Source organism: Typopeltis vanoorti, chromosome 1 (assembly GCF_054136105.1).
Source record: "Typopeltis vanoorti isolate ZY-2024b chromosome 1, IOZ_Tvanoo_1.0, whole genome shotgun sequence".
Classification (NCBI taxonomy): domain Eukaryota; kingdom Metazoa; phylum Arthropoda; class Arachnida; order Uropygi; family Thelyphonidae; genus Typopeltis; species Typopeltis vanoorti.
The window spans coordinates 147,576,481-147,588,902 of record NC_143549.1 but is presented as its reverse complement, the minus strand read 5'-3'; the positions used below and the strand labels follow the sequence as shown (position 1 = coordinate 147,588,902).

Here is a 12,422-nt window from a genome sequence, read left to right as displayed (position 1 = left end):
GATGTGCCATACTTTGTCGAAAGCTTTGGCTATGTCGAGGAAAATGGCACCGGTTTGTTGTTTCCAATTGAAACCGTGTGTGATGTATTCTGTGATTCTTTGTACCTGTTGTACCGTGTTGTGCTGTGGTCTGAACCCGAATTGTTCGTCTGGGATGATGTTGTTTTTGGTGGCTGTTTCTTGTAGTCTGGTCAGGATTACTTTTTCGGATATTTTTCCGAGACAGGAGAGGAGACTGATGGGTCGGTAATTTTGTGGGAATTTCGGGTCTTTTCCTGTTTTGGGGATCAGGATTATGTCTGCAGTCTTCCAACGGTTTGGAAAATAGCTAAGCCTGAGCATCGCGTTTGTGATGGCAACTATGTGCATGAGTGCTTTGTGTGGTAGGTGTTTGATTAATTTGTTCGTGATTTTGTCTGGACCCGGCGCTTTTTTATTTTTAAGGTGTTTAATTATTTCGCGTATTTCTTTTGGGGATGTTGGGCGGATATTCGGTTGCTGGTTGTGGTGCCTTAGTACATGTCTTGTCTGTCGGTGTATTTTTGTGATAAATGTTAGGTCTACGTTCTTGTAGTTGGGGCTGAATTGTAGTTCTAGGCTGTCCGCGAAAGCTTCCGCTTTTTCGTCATCGCGGTAGACCGTGCCGTGTTCCCCATGAATTGGTGGTACATAGCTTGACGTGTTGCGAAGGCTTTTGAGGAGTTTCCATAGTGCTTGGTCGTTTGGTTGTATAGAACGGAGTGTGTTTTCCCAGTGTTGGTTGCGGAAATCTCTGATTGCATAGCGGACTAGTTGAGTAACTTTGTTGAGTTCTTGCCGGTCTTGTGGCGCTAGTGTTTTGTGATATTGTCTGCGTATTTTATTTTTGTGTCGAATGAGTTTTCTGATGTCTTCTGGGAGTTGGTTTGGTTTCGTGTTGGATGTAATCGAGGTTACTGCTGCTAGGCTTAGCGTTATTTGTTTTTCTAGGTTGGAGACTGCAGTTTCGATATCTTGTTTCGTGGAGATGATAGGTATGGGTCCTATGGTGTCCTTGATTTTTGTGGGTAGTTGTGTCCAGTTTGTGGTGGTAGGGTTTGTAGTTGTTTCTTCGGGTGTAGCGCCCAGCTGGAGTAGGACTGGGTTATGATCTGAGCTTAGATCGTTTATTGTTATTAGCTGGTATTGATGGTTCACGTTTCTCATGATAACTATGTCTAGTACGTCTGGTCGCCCTAACGTGCCGTAGTGTGTGGGTTCGATCGGTCCTGCGACTACAATGTTCCTGTTAGCGATGAAATTGTGTAGGATTTTGCCGTTTTTGTTTGCAATCCTGCTATTCCATGCTGGGTGTTTAGCGTTTAAGTCACCAGCCATTATTATGGTTTCATTATTGTCTAGTAGCTGTGACAGGTCTGTGGTAGATATGTGTTTGTTTGGAGAGTTGTATGTGGCATAAATTTTGAGGCTGTTTGTGTTGGCTAGGTGAACTTGTAGTCCTGTGACTTCTAGGGTTGTGAGCTGGGGGGGTTTTATTTCGTTAAATCTAAGTTGTTTCCTGATGAAGATAGCTGTTCCTCCACCTCTGGCTGTTGTTCTGTCGGTTCTGAATAGGTGGTAGTTTATTAGTTTTGGGTTGTCTGATGGGCGTAGGTGAGTTTCGTTTATTAGTATTATGTCTGTGTCTATGCGTTGTATGAATTCTCTTAGTTCGTGCATTTTGTTGAGTATGCCGTTTGCATTCCAATATATTATCTGTAGTGAATTGTTGGTGTTGGTTGTGTTATTCATGAGTGAGGGTAGAGAAGATTACTTGTGCGTTTTTCATGAAGTGTTTTGTTGATTCTTGGGTGGGATTTGTCTTACTGAATGCCAGTAACATTTCGCCTAGGGCGGCTGTTATTTTGGCTGAGTTGGGTGGTTGGTTGTGGGTGGTGGGTTCTTGGTTTGTTCTTACTATGTCAGCATATGTTGCGTTTACTCGGGTAGTTGTGGGGGTTGCTGGTTTTGATGTGGGTGGCGTGTGTTTGTTTGTGTCTGTTGTGGAACTTGGGTCTCTTGTTTTCCGTGTTGTCACTTCATTGGTTGGGTGTTTAGGGCATCCCTTATAGTTTGCAGGGTGCGGGCCGTCGCAGTTTGCACATTTTGCTGGAGTTATACGGGGTTTAGTACAGGAAGCTGTGGGGTGTTTGGCTCCACACTTCAGGCATCTGAACTCTGCCTTGCATCGGCTCTGGGCGTGTCCGTACTTTTGGCATCGGTGGCACTGTCCGGTTGATGCCCTCCTTCGAAGTGGTTCCATTTTGATGATGAGGTCGCACACTGTTCTTATATTGTATATTTCATGTTTGTCTTTATCTATCTCGATTAGTATTAGCGGCATCGGGGTTTTGTCTCCTCTATGCATTCTCGAGACTTTTATGGGTGCAAAGCCCTGTCTTGTGAGGTCTGCTTTTACTTCTTCTGTTGTTATTGATTCGACTACTCCCCTTATTACAACTTTCAAGTTTTTCTCGCTTTTTAATGCGAATGTGTGGTAAGGGATCAGTGAGTCGTCTAGTTTTTTAGTGAGGTTTCTGAAATCTGTTACTGTTTCGGGTTGTATTCGTATTCCCTCCGCTGTATTTCTTGCTGTAGAGAACTTGATCTGGCTGTGTTTCATGATATTTGCTGTCTCCGTCCATTTTTCCTTCGATCGGAGGATAACTGGAGGAATGCGTTCTTTTTTTGTGTTGGTTGATGCGTCCATTGGTGTTTCCTGTTCTCCTGTGTCCGTGACCTTTCGTCGTTTGTTTCTGTTGATTACTTCGAAGTCTTCCGTCTTGTCTTCTGAGTTTGAGTAGTGTTCTTGTGGGGTGGGTTCTGGTTGTTCAGTTTCTAAGTCAGTGGGGCCATGAGGTTCTTCGTCGTTTGGTGCTGATTGTATGAGTGTTACAGTGCCCGGATATCTGGTTTCCAGTTCTGAACCTATCTTTCTGAAGAGTGTTATTAATTGTTCATAGCTAAAGTTTGTTAACGTTAGTTCCTCCATTTGGATCTGCCGGTATACTATTGTGAGTTGGTAGTGGATGGGTAATAGTAAATAGAAAATTTACTTACGGTGTCCGGATTCTCTTCCATGCACCTTCTTTAGCTGCTTCGTACAGACGATCCTAATCCACTTGTAGATGCGAGTTAATTCACACACTCTGTATACTATATATCCTATTTGACTATCGATCATCCAAATTTTTCAATGCTTCAATACACTTTAAACTTCCGACCTTGAACTGCTAAACTGCTGTGTTAAAGACACTCAGTCTCAGCGATCACCTTGAACTGCTGCGTGAAGTTCACAATAACCTTTTCATCGATCATATAACCTTTTCATTCATCACTGACAAATGTCCTCCTCTCAGCTCCAATATATGACATCAATAGCTGAATCCTACTCTGACCTTATTGGCTCATTGCCAAAACAAGATGGCACTTGTTTGGCTCTTTAAACACTCATGCTCATTGGCTACATTCAAATGAAGGAAAGCTACTTCATATCAACCTAAGCAAGTTGTGATTCTTTTTTCTGGTTATTTGGCTATAACTTTTCATAGAATAGAGATAATTGAACAATCTTTGTTGCATTACATTCTTGATTAAATTATCTTTCCATTAATATATAATTTTATGATATTACACAAAAAAAGTGGTGTTATAAGCCATCAAACCTTAAAAATACCCTTTTTCCAAAAGGTTTCCAAAATTTTGGCCACTAGTGTAGACAAAGTGATCACTCGCATAAATTGTGCAGGAGGATGGTTATTAAGGGTGTGTGGACTAGAATTTTTGATCGGACAGTGGTGAAGGAGTGGAATGGATTGTCAGTGCTCTGACTGTGAATCAGTGCCCATTTTTTAATGTCATTGGATTTTTACTCAAGAATTCTTAGGGTATTATAGATGTATTTTAGAGACAAATATATCTAATCTTTAGAGGTACCTGTGGCATAATTAAAATTAATAACTTAACACGTATAAAGCAGTAATAACTTTAATGAATTAAAGTTATTACTGTTACACTGATGATGTACTGTTACTTTCAGTACGAAATATTTGTACCTTGAATTCATCCAAGTTGTTACTGTTGGTTTTATACGTGTCAAGTTATAAATGTCAACCCAAAAATAGAGAGGGGGAAGAGATCTGTTCCCTTACCTCATATTATTATATGAGGTATGAGGTAAGGGAACTGATGGGACAAGAAATAATACAGTATATAGTTTTGATATTATTCAATTTTACAAGGCTATCTTCAACTTTCCTCATACACACCGCATGTTAGCAAGGATCTCAGTGATTAAGGACGTTGATTATTAAAAGTCTGGAAGCTTGTAATGTTTGGGCAATACAAGGTTTGTCCAGGGCCAGTTTTATCATTAGGCGAACCTAGGCAATCGCCTAGGGGTGCTAAGACTTTGGGGCTTATGTTTGTGTGAGTATGATAAAATATGTATATAGAGAGACAATGTATAGGGGCGCCTACATTTTCTTTGCCTAGAGGCATTAGATACTCTCGGACCGGCCCTGGGTTTGTCAAATAATGATGAGGAGTGGAGTTTACTGTCTTGAACAGTGCTATGGATAAGATTGAAGGCTTGTGCAAGGTCATTGAATAAGAAGGGCATTGCATTGGGAGTAGTAGGGGAAGAAGCCATCCACCATGATATGCATTGAATGATTAAAGAAGAAACTTATAACTTAGCTGCAAAGGGTAGAAAGCTGACTATAAGATGGCAAACAGGTCCCATTGCAAGTTCTGATTAAATTCCCTGGAAATGTCAAAAACTTTAGCCGACCAAATTGTATTCTTATTGGTTAAACCAAAATAAAAAATGATGGTACAACATGACAAAATTTCATGCCGGCTGGGGCGTCGCCCGGTTAAACAAGGCCCCCGTTGTTTTCGCCAGGGAACCAGGGCGAACAGCGAAAAGTCAGCTACTGGAACAAATCTGAAAACAAACCCCAACTCAACATCACCAGGGTTAAAGATCGGTACTATCAACGTAAGAAGCCTGAATGGCAAAGAAATGGAGCTAGCTGAGGAATTAGATAAGTACCAGATCGACATAATAGGGGTGACTGAAACAAAAAAGACCAAAACTGGTGAGATCTTTCTGAGCAATAAATACAAAATGTTATATTCAGGCAATGACAATCAAGGAAAAGAAGGAGTAGCCATAGTATTCAACACAAAATACGAGGCTAATCTTCTTGAATGGCAGTCAGTCTCAAGTAGAGTAATGTGGGCAAATATGAGAATGGGGAACTGGACAATGAGACTTATTTGTGCCTATGGTCCCACAGAAGGTTCTACTAAGGTAGAAGTGGAGGAATTTTTTGAGGCTTTAGAAAAAGCAACTGACACAATGAAAAAGGAAAAGTTGGTCCTTGTTGGGGATCTAAATAGTAGAGTAGGAAATGATTGTGAGACATACAAAAATATTTTGGGAAAATTTGGAGAAAAGAGCAAAGCTAATAATAATGGCAAATATCTTTTGGATTTCTGCTCAGGACATGGACTGGTTATTACTAACACCAGGTTCCAACATAAAAATGTGCACAAATTCACATGGAGAGAAGAGGCTAGGAATAAGAAAAGTCTCATTGACTATGTTATTGTTGCTAGTGATGTTTTCTCCCTGGTGCAGGACACCAGAGTATACAGAGGATTTGAAATTGGAAGTGATCACTATTTAGTCTTGAGCAGGATAAAATTGAATTTCATATTGAAAAGAATAACATGTAAGAAAGTTTTAAAGCGAATAAAAGTTGAGCAGCTCTCAGATGTGAACTGTAGACTAAAATACAGAAATATTATTGAAAAGAAAATGAAAGAGTTTGAGAACAGGAATCAAACCTTGGAGATTCAGTGGCAAACTCTGAAGGAAACATTGATTGATTCTGCCAGAGAGGCATGTGGTGAGGTTGTCTGTAAGGATAAAAAAACCAGAACTCCCTGGTGGACACAGGAAGTTAAAGAGGCAGTGAAGAAAAAGAAGAAAGCATATCAAAAGTTCCTGGCAAATAAGTCAGCTTTTACTCTTACAGAATACAGAGACAAATGTAAGAAAGCTAAACAGTGTGTAAAACTAGCTAAACAAAAGTCATGGGAGGACTTTGGCAAGAATATAGAAAATAAATATCAAGAAGGTGGCAAAATATTGTGAGGTTGTTGAAGAAGCTTAGGAATGGAGGAAAGAGTGCTGTAAAAGGAATTAGAGATGATAAAGGTGAAATGAAAACAGGAGAAAAAGATATCCTTGAAGTATCGAGTAATTACTTTGAAAAACTGCTAAATGAAACAAGCAGTGATGACAGCATAGTGATAAAAAACACTGACCAGGCATGCAGTCAGGAATACATATCCATACTTGAAGTAGAAAAAGCCATCAAAGGCTTGAAATGTGGAAAGGCAGCAGGAGTAGATGATATTCGACCAGAAATGCTGAAGTATGGTGGTATAAGAGTCTTACAGTGGCTGCACTGCATAGTTCAGAAAGCCTGGACAGACGGACGAATTCCCGATGATTGGAGTAGAGCTCTCATAGTACCCATATATAAAAAGGGAAATAAAACTGAATGTGAGAATTACAGAGGTATTTCCCTACTGAGTGTTCCTGGCAAGATCTATGCAAGTATACTTGAGAAACGGTTGAGAAGAATTGTGGAAGAAAAGCTTGGTGAAGAACAAGCTGGATTCAGGCCAAATAGAGGCTGTCAGGATCAGATCTTCACTTTACAACAAATAGTCGAGAAAGCATGGGAATATAACAAAGATCTGTATTTAAGTTTTGTCGATTTGGAAAAGGCATATGACAATGTGCCAAGAGAGAAGCTATTCAATACGCTGCAGTTATATGGTGTCAATGGGGCATTATATCAAGCAATACTTAGTCTTTATTTGAGTTGTGAGTCAGCAGTTAGAATTGAAGGAAGTACAGGAAGATGGTTTAATGTTAAATCTGGTGTGAGACAAGGATGTACATTATCCCCTCTGTTATTCATTATCTATATGGATCACATTATGAAGGAATGTGGTATTAAACCTGATATCAAAATTGGAGATGTTAATGTCAGGTCTATGCTTTATGCGGATGATGTTATACTTCTAAATAAATCCGCTACAAGTCTGCAAGATTCTCTGACTAATTTGAATAGCTGTTGTAATAGATATGGTAAGAAGGTCAGCAATAAAAAGACAAAGACAATGAAAATAGGCAGAATCATTGAAAATGTCAACTGTGTTGTGAATGGAGATCCTGTGGAACAAGTAAAACATTTCAGCTACTTAGGCACAATTTTTACTGAAGATGGTAAACTAAATATAGAAATAGACAACAGAATCAGCAAAGCTGGTTTTGTGGGAAGTCAATTGAATAAATTCATATGGAATAAGAAAGAAATTAGTCGGAACACTAAATTAGCTGTATACAAGACTGTGTTCAAACCAATTTTAACTTATGGATCTGAGAGCTGGGTCAGAAGTAAAACACTTGACCAAAGACTAGAGACCGCAGATATGAGAGTCCTGAGAAAGATTAGAGGCGTGAACAGATGGCATCGATGGCAATATCATATTAAAAATGAGGATATTAGGAAAGAACTTGACATTGTCAGCATCCAGGAATGCATTAGCAGAGCTAATCTCAGATGGTATGGTCACTTAAATAGAATGGGAGAGGAAAGATTAGCAAAACAAGTGTTCTCTGCCAGGTTGGCAGGAAAACGACCCAGAGGAAGACCAAGATATAGGTGGATTGATACGGTACAAAGTGCCTTAGATGATAGAAATATAAGATCTGATAATGTTGGAGTCTTGACAAGTAACAGACTGATTTGGAGGAAAATTGTAGATAGGAAGTTAGTAATGATGTAATTTTTTCATGTAGTACTGTCATATCCTGTACACCCCTTGAGGGTACATGGCAGGAATTTGATGATGATGTTAAAAACTGTCATACAAGTTTCTCCATGGTTTGTATCTCAACGTAATGATGGGTGGAGATTCCGAATTGCGTTCTCCACTATTTTTTCTCGAAAATATTGAAGAAGATTATCAATGCCCGAGGTGAGAGCACTGGAACATTAAATATTCTGATGATATATTTTCTTGGTATTTTGGAATGGCCTAAGTGAAGAGAGAGAGAGCGAGATGTCGAATATGAGACGATGTAACAGATAATTCTGGGGCACATGTTTTGAGTATAATTAGACAAAATATCATGAAATACAGCCTATTCAGAATTGTGACGTCCTTCTAAATGAAAGATCTGAGAAGACATGGAGGAAACTGTACTTAATATATAAATAGAGGTAATGTGCCTTGATCATCTGTGCAGGACTTTAATGAGGGAAGTGACGCCAGTAAGTCAACCTTATCATTGAGTGATATGATGGTGCCATCTGGATGTGAGAGCATGAGAGAACAGAAAATGCATCCGTTTCTTGGAACGCAAAACTTTTTTTTTTGTACGGCTTTTCAAATGAAAATGAATGATTCGGTATCATACTTGATTGGTTAGTATACCCGCTCTCCGATCAACAGGCTTCAGGGTTCGAATCCCGCAGTGGACATGGATGTTTGTGATTGTCTTTAGATGGGAGATAGATTTCATCGCTCGGTGTGGGACCACTACTCCGCTTATTGTAGGCTAGAAGTTGCTTGAAAAAAAAAAAAAAATCCATATTTGTTCTCTGGAATTTCCGGACTATGTAAAAAATAAATTTAAAATATAAAAAAATCCTTACTCCACCAACGGTACAAAGTGTACTGTAGGTTTACAAATAACGTTTCATTGGTGGGATCAACATAATAAAAAATATCGAGTGGCAGGGTTTTTCCATCTCAGAATTACATGATTCTCGTGCCTCTAAACAGCGAGTTGGTCAGAAGAATACACGCAGTCCGTGGGCCTGTAGTCGTAATTTCTTCTTCTGTAATTCATAACATCCTAACTAGTTCAGTTTTTTCTTCATTGAATTGTATGTTTATAACATGTGCTTTCCAATTTTACTAGAGAAATATGCCGATTTCTACTTTTAACATAGATGTGGTGTACGGCAGTTCATGAGTAGCGTATACCCGCATCATCAGTTGTCCAATAGCTACTTCACACCAACACTAAAATTCTTGCATTTAGATGTGCGAAATTTTGAGCGATTCAGATATCACTCTCAGAGCCACACAAATTATGAAGTAATTTCCTAGTGCTGTTGAAAGGGCTTTTTCACCTATATCCATGGAACTTAAATGAAGATAAGAAGTTAAGCAAACTTATGCAATTATAACATGCATAATACGTTGGCTTTAAATAGCTTTAGTTTCTTTGCTTAATTCCAAACAATAACCAGATATTTGGGATACTGCTGACATGCTAACCTTCAACAAGACTAAAATGATTTTAGAAACTAACGGACTCTATTTTAGTTTAAATAGCATTTTAGAAAATAAAATGTGACACGCTTGCCTTAAGATAAAGTAATCAAGTTCTCTTTACATGTTCTTGGATAAAGCTTCAATGAAATTATCTGCGAAACACTCCAGATGGTAGAAAGCAATTATTAAAGTGTGATAATTACACTGCTTGGAAAGAAAGCAACGGACACCATAGTGTGAGGAACAAATAGCAGTGGCGCCCACCTTAATAAGATGTAGGGCCTTCTTTCGCTGCAGTGACTGCAGCAATCCTATGGGGGTATACTTTCCACACGTGTAGGATAGCGTTCAATGGGAATTTTGAACCATTCTTCCTGTAGGTATGTAATGAGGTCCTGTACCTCATTAGGGTTGAGATCAGAGTTCTGTGGACTAGTGAAGTATGTTGACGTTCGTGTCCACAAACCACACAGTTTCTTCCTGTAGGCATGTAATGAGGTCCTGGACCTTATTAGTGTTAAGAGCAGAGTTTTGTGGACTAGTGAAGTATGTTGACGTTCATGTCCACAAACCACAGAGTTACAGCAGCTGCAGCCTTATCTTGCATTATCTTGCTAAAAGAGACAATGGTCAGATCCATAGAAACGCAAAGTAGGAAGCATTGAATTATCCAGAATGTTCTGTACCTGTCCAAGTTCAATGTTCATAGCACCACAGAGGTCCGAAGACAAACCAGGAAAAACAGGGCCATACCAGCACACTGCCACCTCCGAATTATATAGTTTGGGTTATGCCACACTCTGGTAAGAGACGTTCACTAGACATCTGCTCGGAAGAGGGTGTAGCGCGATTCGTCGCTCCACAACATATCTTTCTAAACTTCCACGTTCCACTATACACGGGGAAATGCACCACTGAGGACGACATTGCATGTTGGTTCGGGTAATGTGGGGCTTGCATACTGTGGTCCTACCGTGGAAACCCATGTTGTGAGCCTCTTGTTTCAGTCCAGAACTCCGTAATCAACGTGTTGATTACGGAGTTCTGGGTGGTCCAATTTGTTAACAATTTGCCGAACAAATAGGCTTACAACATGGCATCCTATCACAACTCCTCTTTCAAACTCCATCAGTAACCTTCTCTCAGCCATGTCACCCGGACACTGTTGCAGTGACTTTGGCGCATCATATTCCCCCAATTTATACCGGCTACAAACGCGTGATTTGTTGCATGGCACGATGCACCTTGCTCATGGGATGTCTGTTGACTTCTTTCCAAGTAGTGTATATGTGCGCAACGAAGACTTTGAATGGGAACCAACAAAAATTCTCTGACAAGATCCATTCGAAATGACTTTTGAGCGGATGGCCCCCAAAAGCCGTAGTTTAGCCACTATATCGTCTGAATTTCAATTTTGCACTAGTCCAGACCATATGCTTACCTTGGATACCGCCGTCAACTTAGAGAAAGGAATTGGCAGCCTGTCAGAAAAAAAAAAAAAAAAAAACTACAATCAAATCCATTCAGCAGCTTTAGAATCAAATCATAGACTTATCCTAACAAATCAGAACTAACAGCTCTATGATGAATATGAAACAAAAGTTATACTATCTTTTTAAAAGCCGAGATAAGAAAGGGGAAAAAAAGTTTTGCAAGTGATCACGAGCTTACGAAAATAGATATCTCCGGATGAGTTGTGTTGAAACCAGAATTTGTGTTGAACTTTATGAATGCTGTGCTTTGCTTGATGTCAGGTATTTCGAATTTTGGTTCCTGACACCAGACAAATTCTAGGTGGCAAAACACGGACTCGCTTTGCCGCACAGGGCCGTGAATTTTTTTAGCCAGTCTGGTTTACTCGTTGATTTTGCGTGTCCCCTCGCCACTTACATACAGGTTTGAATCCCGTCATTGGTATAGATGTTTGTCTTTAGGTGATGAGATGAATTTCATCGTTCACAGGTGAAACTACCTTCCTGTCAGTTTTGTTGATCCACTATGTGTGCACGTACAACGAACGATTGTTTGGAAAGTATATTATTATTATTATTTGACACCTCCAGGGAGTCCAAAGACTCATCGAGGGAGAGTGTGCCAACAGCATCGAATGATTGTATATTTCGCAAGAAATAATTGTTAATGGGTAAATAACTGTTTTCTATCATATATGCTATGTTAGAAAACAGTTATTTTATGTGTAATAATTATGTGCTCTATTAATTGTGTATGCTGTTTATGCATATTCACATATATTTAATTAATATTTATCTTATTAGAAAGCAGAATGTTGCACTGTATTTCGTTAAGTCTCCGTGGGCGACCAACATCCAGCAGTGACCTATCGGCCACACCGTATTAATGCCGTATGGTAAAATGAACGCTTCGCATTCATCTTTGCTAAGGTTTTGATATACTGAGGTTTTGCCTCCTAGTGAGAGATGCTGGTTACAGTGAGCCAGGTGCCATAGAAAACCAAAGAATGAACTCGACAATAGTATTTAAAAAAATGAATTGAATACTACTAATATTCGATGCATGTTCAACATTAAGACAACAATGATGCAATATTAATCCATCCATCTTCATTAGACATCATATGCTGTATGCTTTTCTGAAGACTTCGAGTCTCTCCAGACACACTACCCATCCATCTCATTGTGGGTCTACCCCCTTCTTCCTTTTTCAGGAACTTTACCTTCTATTATGGTTTTGAGAAGACCTCCTTCCATCCTTTCATTGTGTCCAGAGTATTTCACTTTCCTTCTGTCATTATCCTTAAGGAGCTTTAAAGTTCTGTCGCTCATTTCTAGCACACATCCATTTGTCCACCTTCCAGTACATATCCTCAACAGCTTTCTGTAAAACCACATCTCAAAAGTGGCTATCCTTTTCCTATCAGATTTCTTTAGGTTTCAAGTCTTACATCCATAAGTCGCTGTGGAAAAACAGCTGCATCCAGAATCCTCAACTTTGTTCTTGTGGAGATAGATCCATCCTGCCATATTTTACAGAAGTCTCTGACTATTGTT

General features: G+C 39.5%; 2 protein-coding genes across 4 annotated transcripts in view; one reads left to right on the top strand and one right to left on the bottom strand.

The window, feature by feature from the left end:
- Positions 1 to 12,422, top strand: part of LOC150110523 (uncharacterized) — a 245,728-nt gene that overhangs the window by 71,006 nt on the left and 162,300 nt on the right. The gene's annotated exons all lie outside the window — the stretch shown is intronic.
- LOC150110524 (transmembrane anterior posterior transformation protein 1 homolog) overlaps positions 1 to 12,422 on the bottom strand; it is a 222,130-nt gene that overhangs the window by 200,365 nt on the left and 9,343 nt on the right. The window contains exon 2 of one of the 2 annotated variants that reach the window (XM_090399611.1): positions 10,835 to 10,874. The exons of the other annotated variant lie outside the window; for it this stretch is intronic. The gene's annotated coding sequence lies outside the window, so the exon portion shown is untranslated. The remainder of the gene's footprint in view (positions 1 to 10,834; positions 10,875 to 12,422) is intronic. 2 annotated transcript variants of the gene reach the window in all.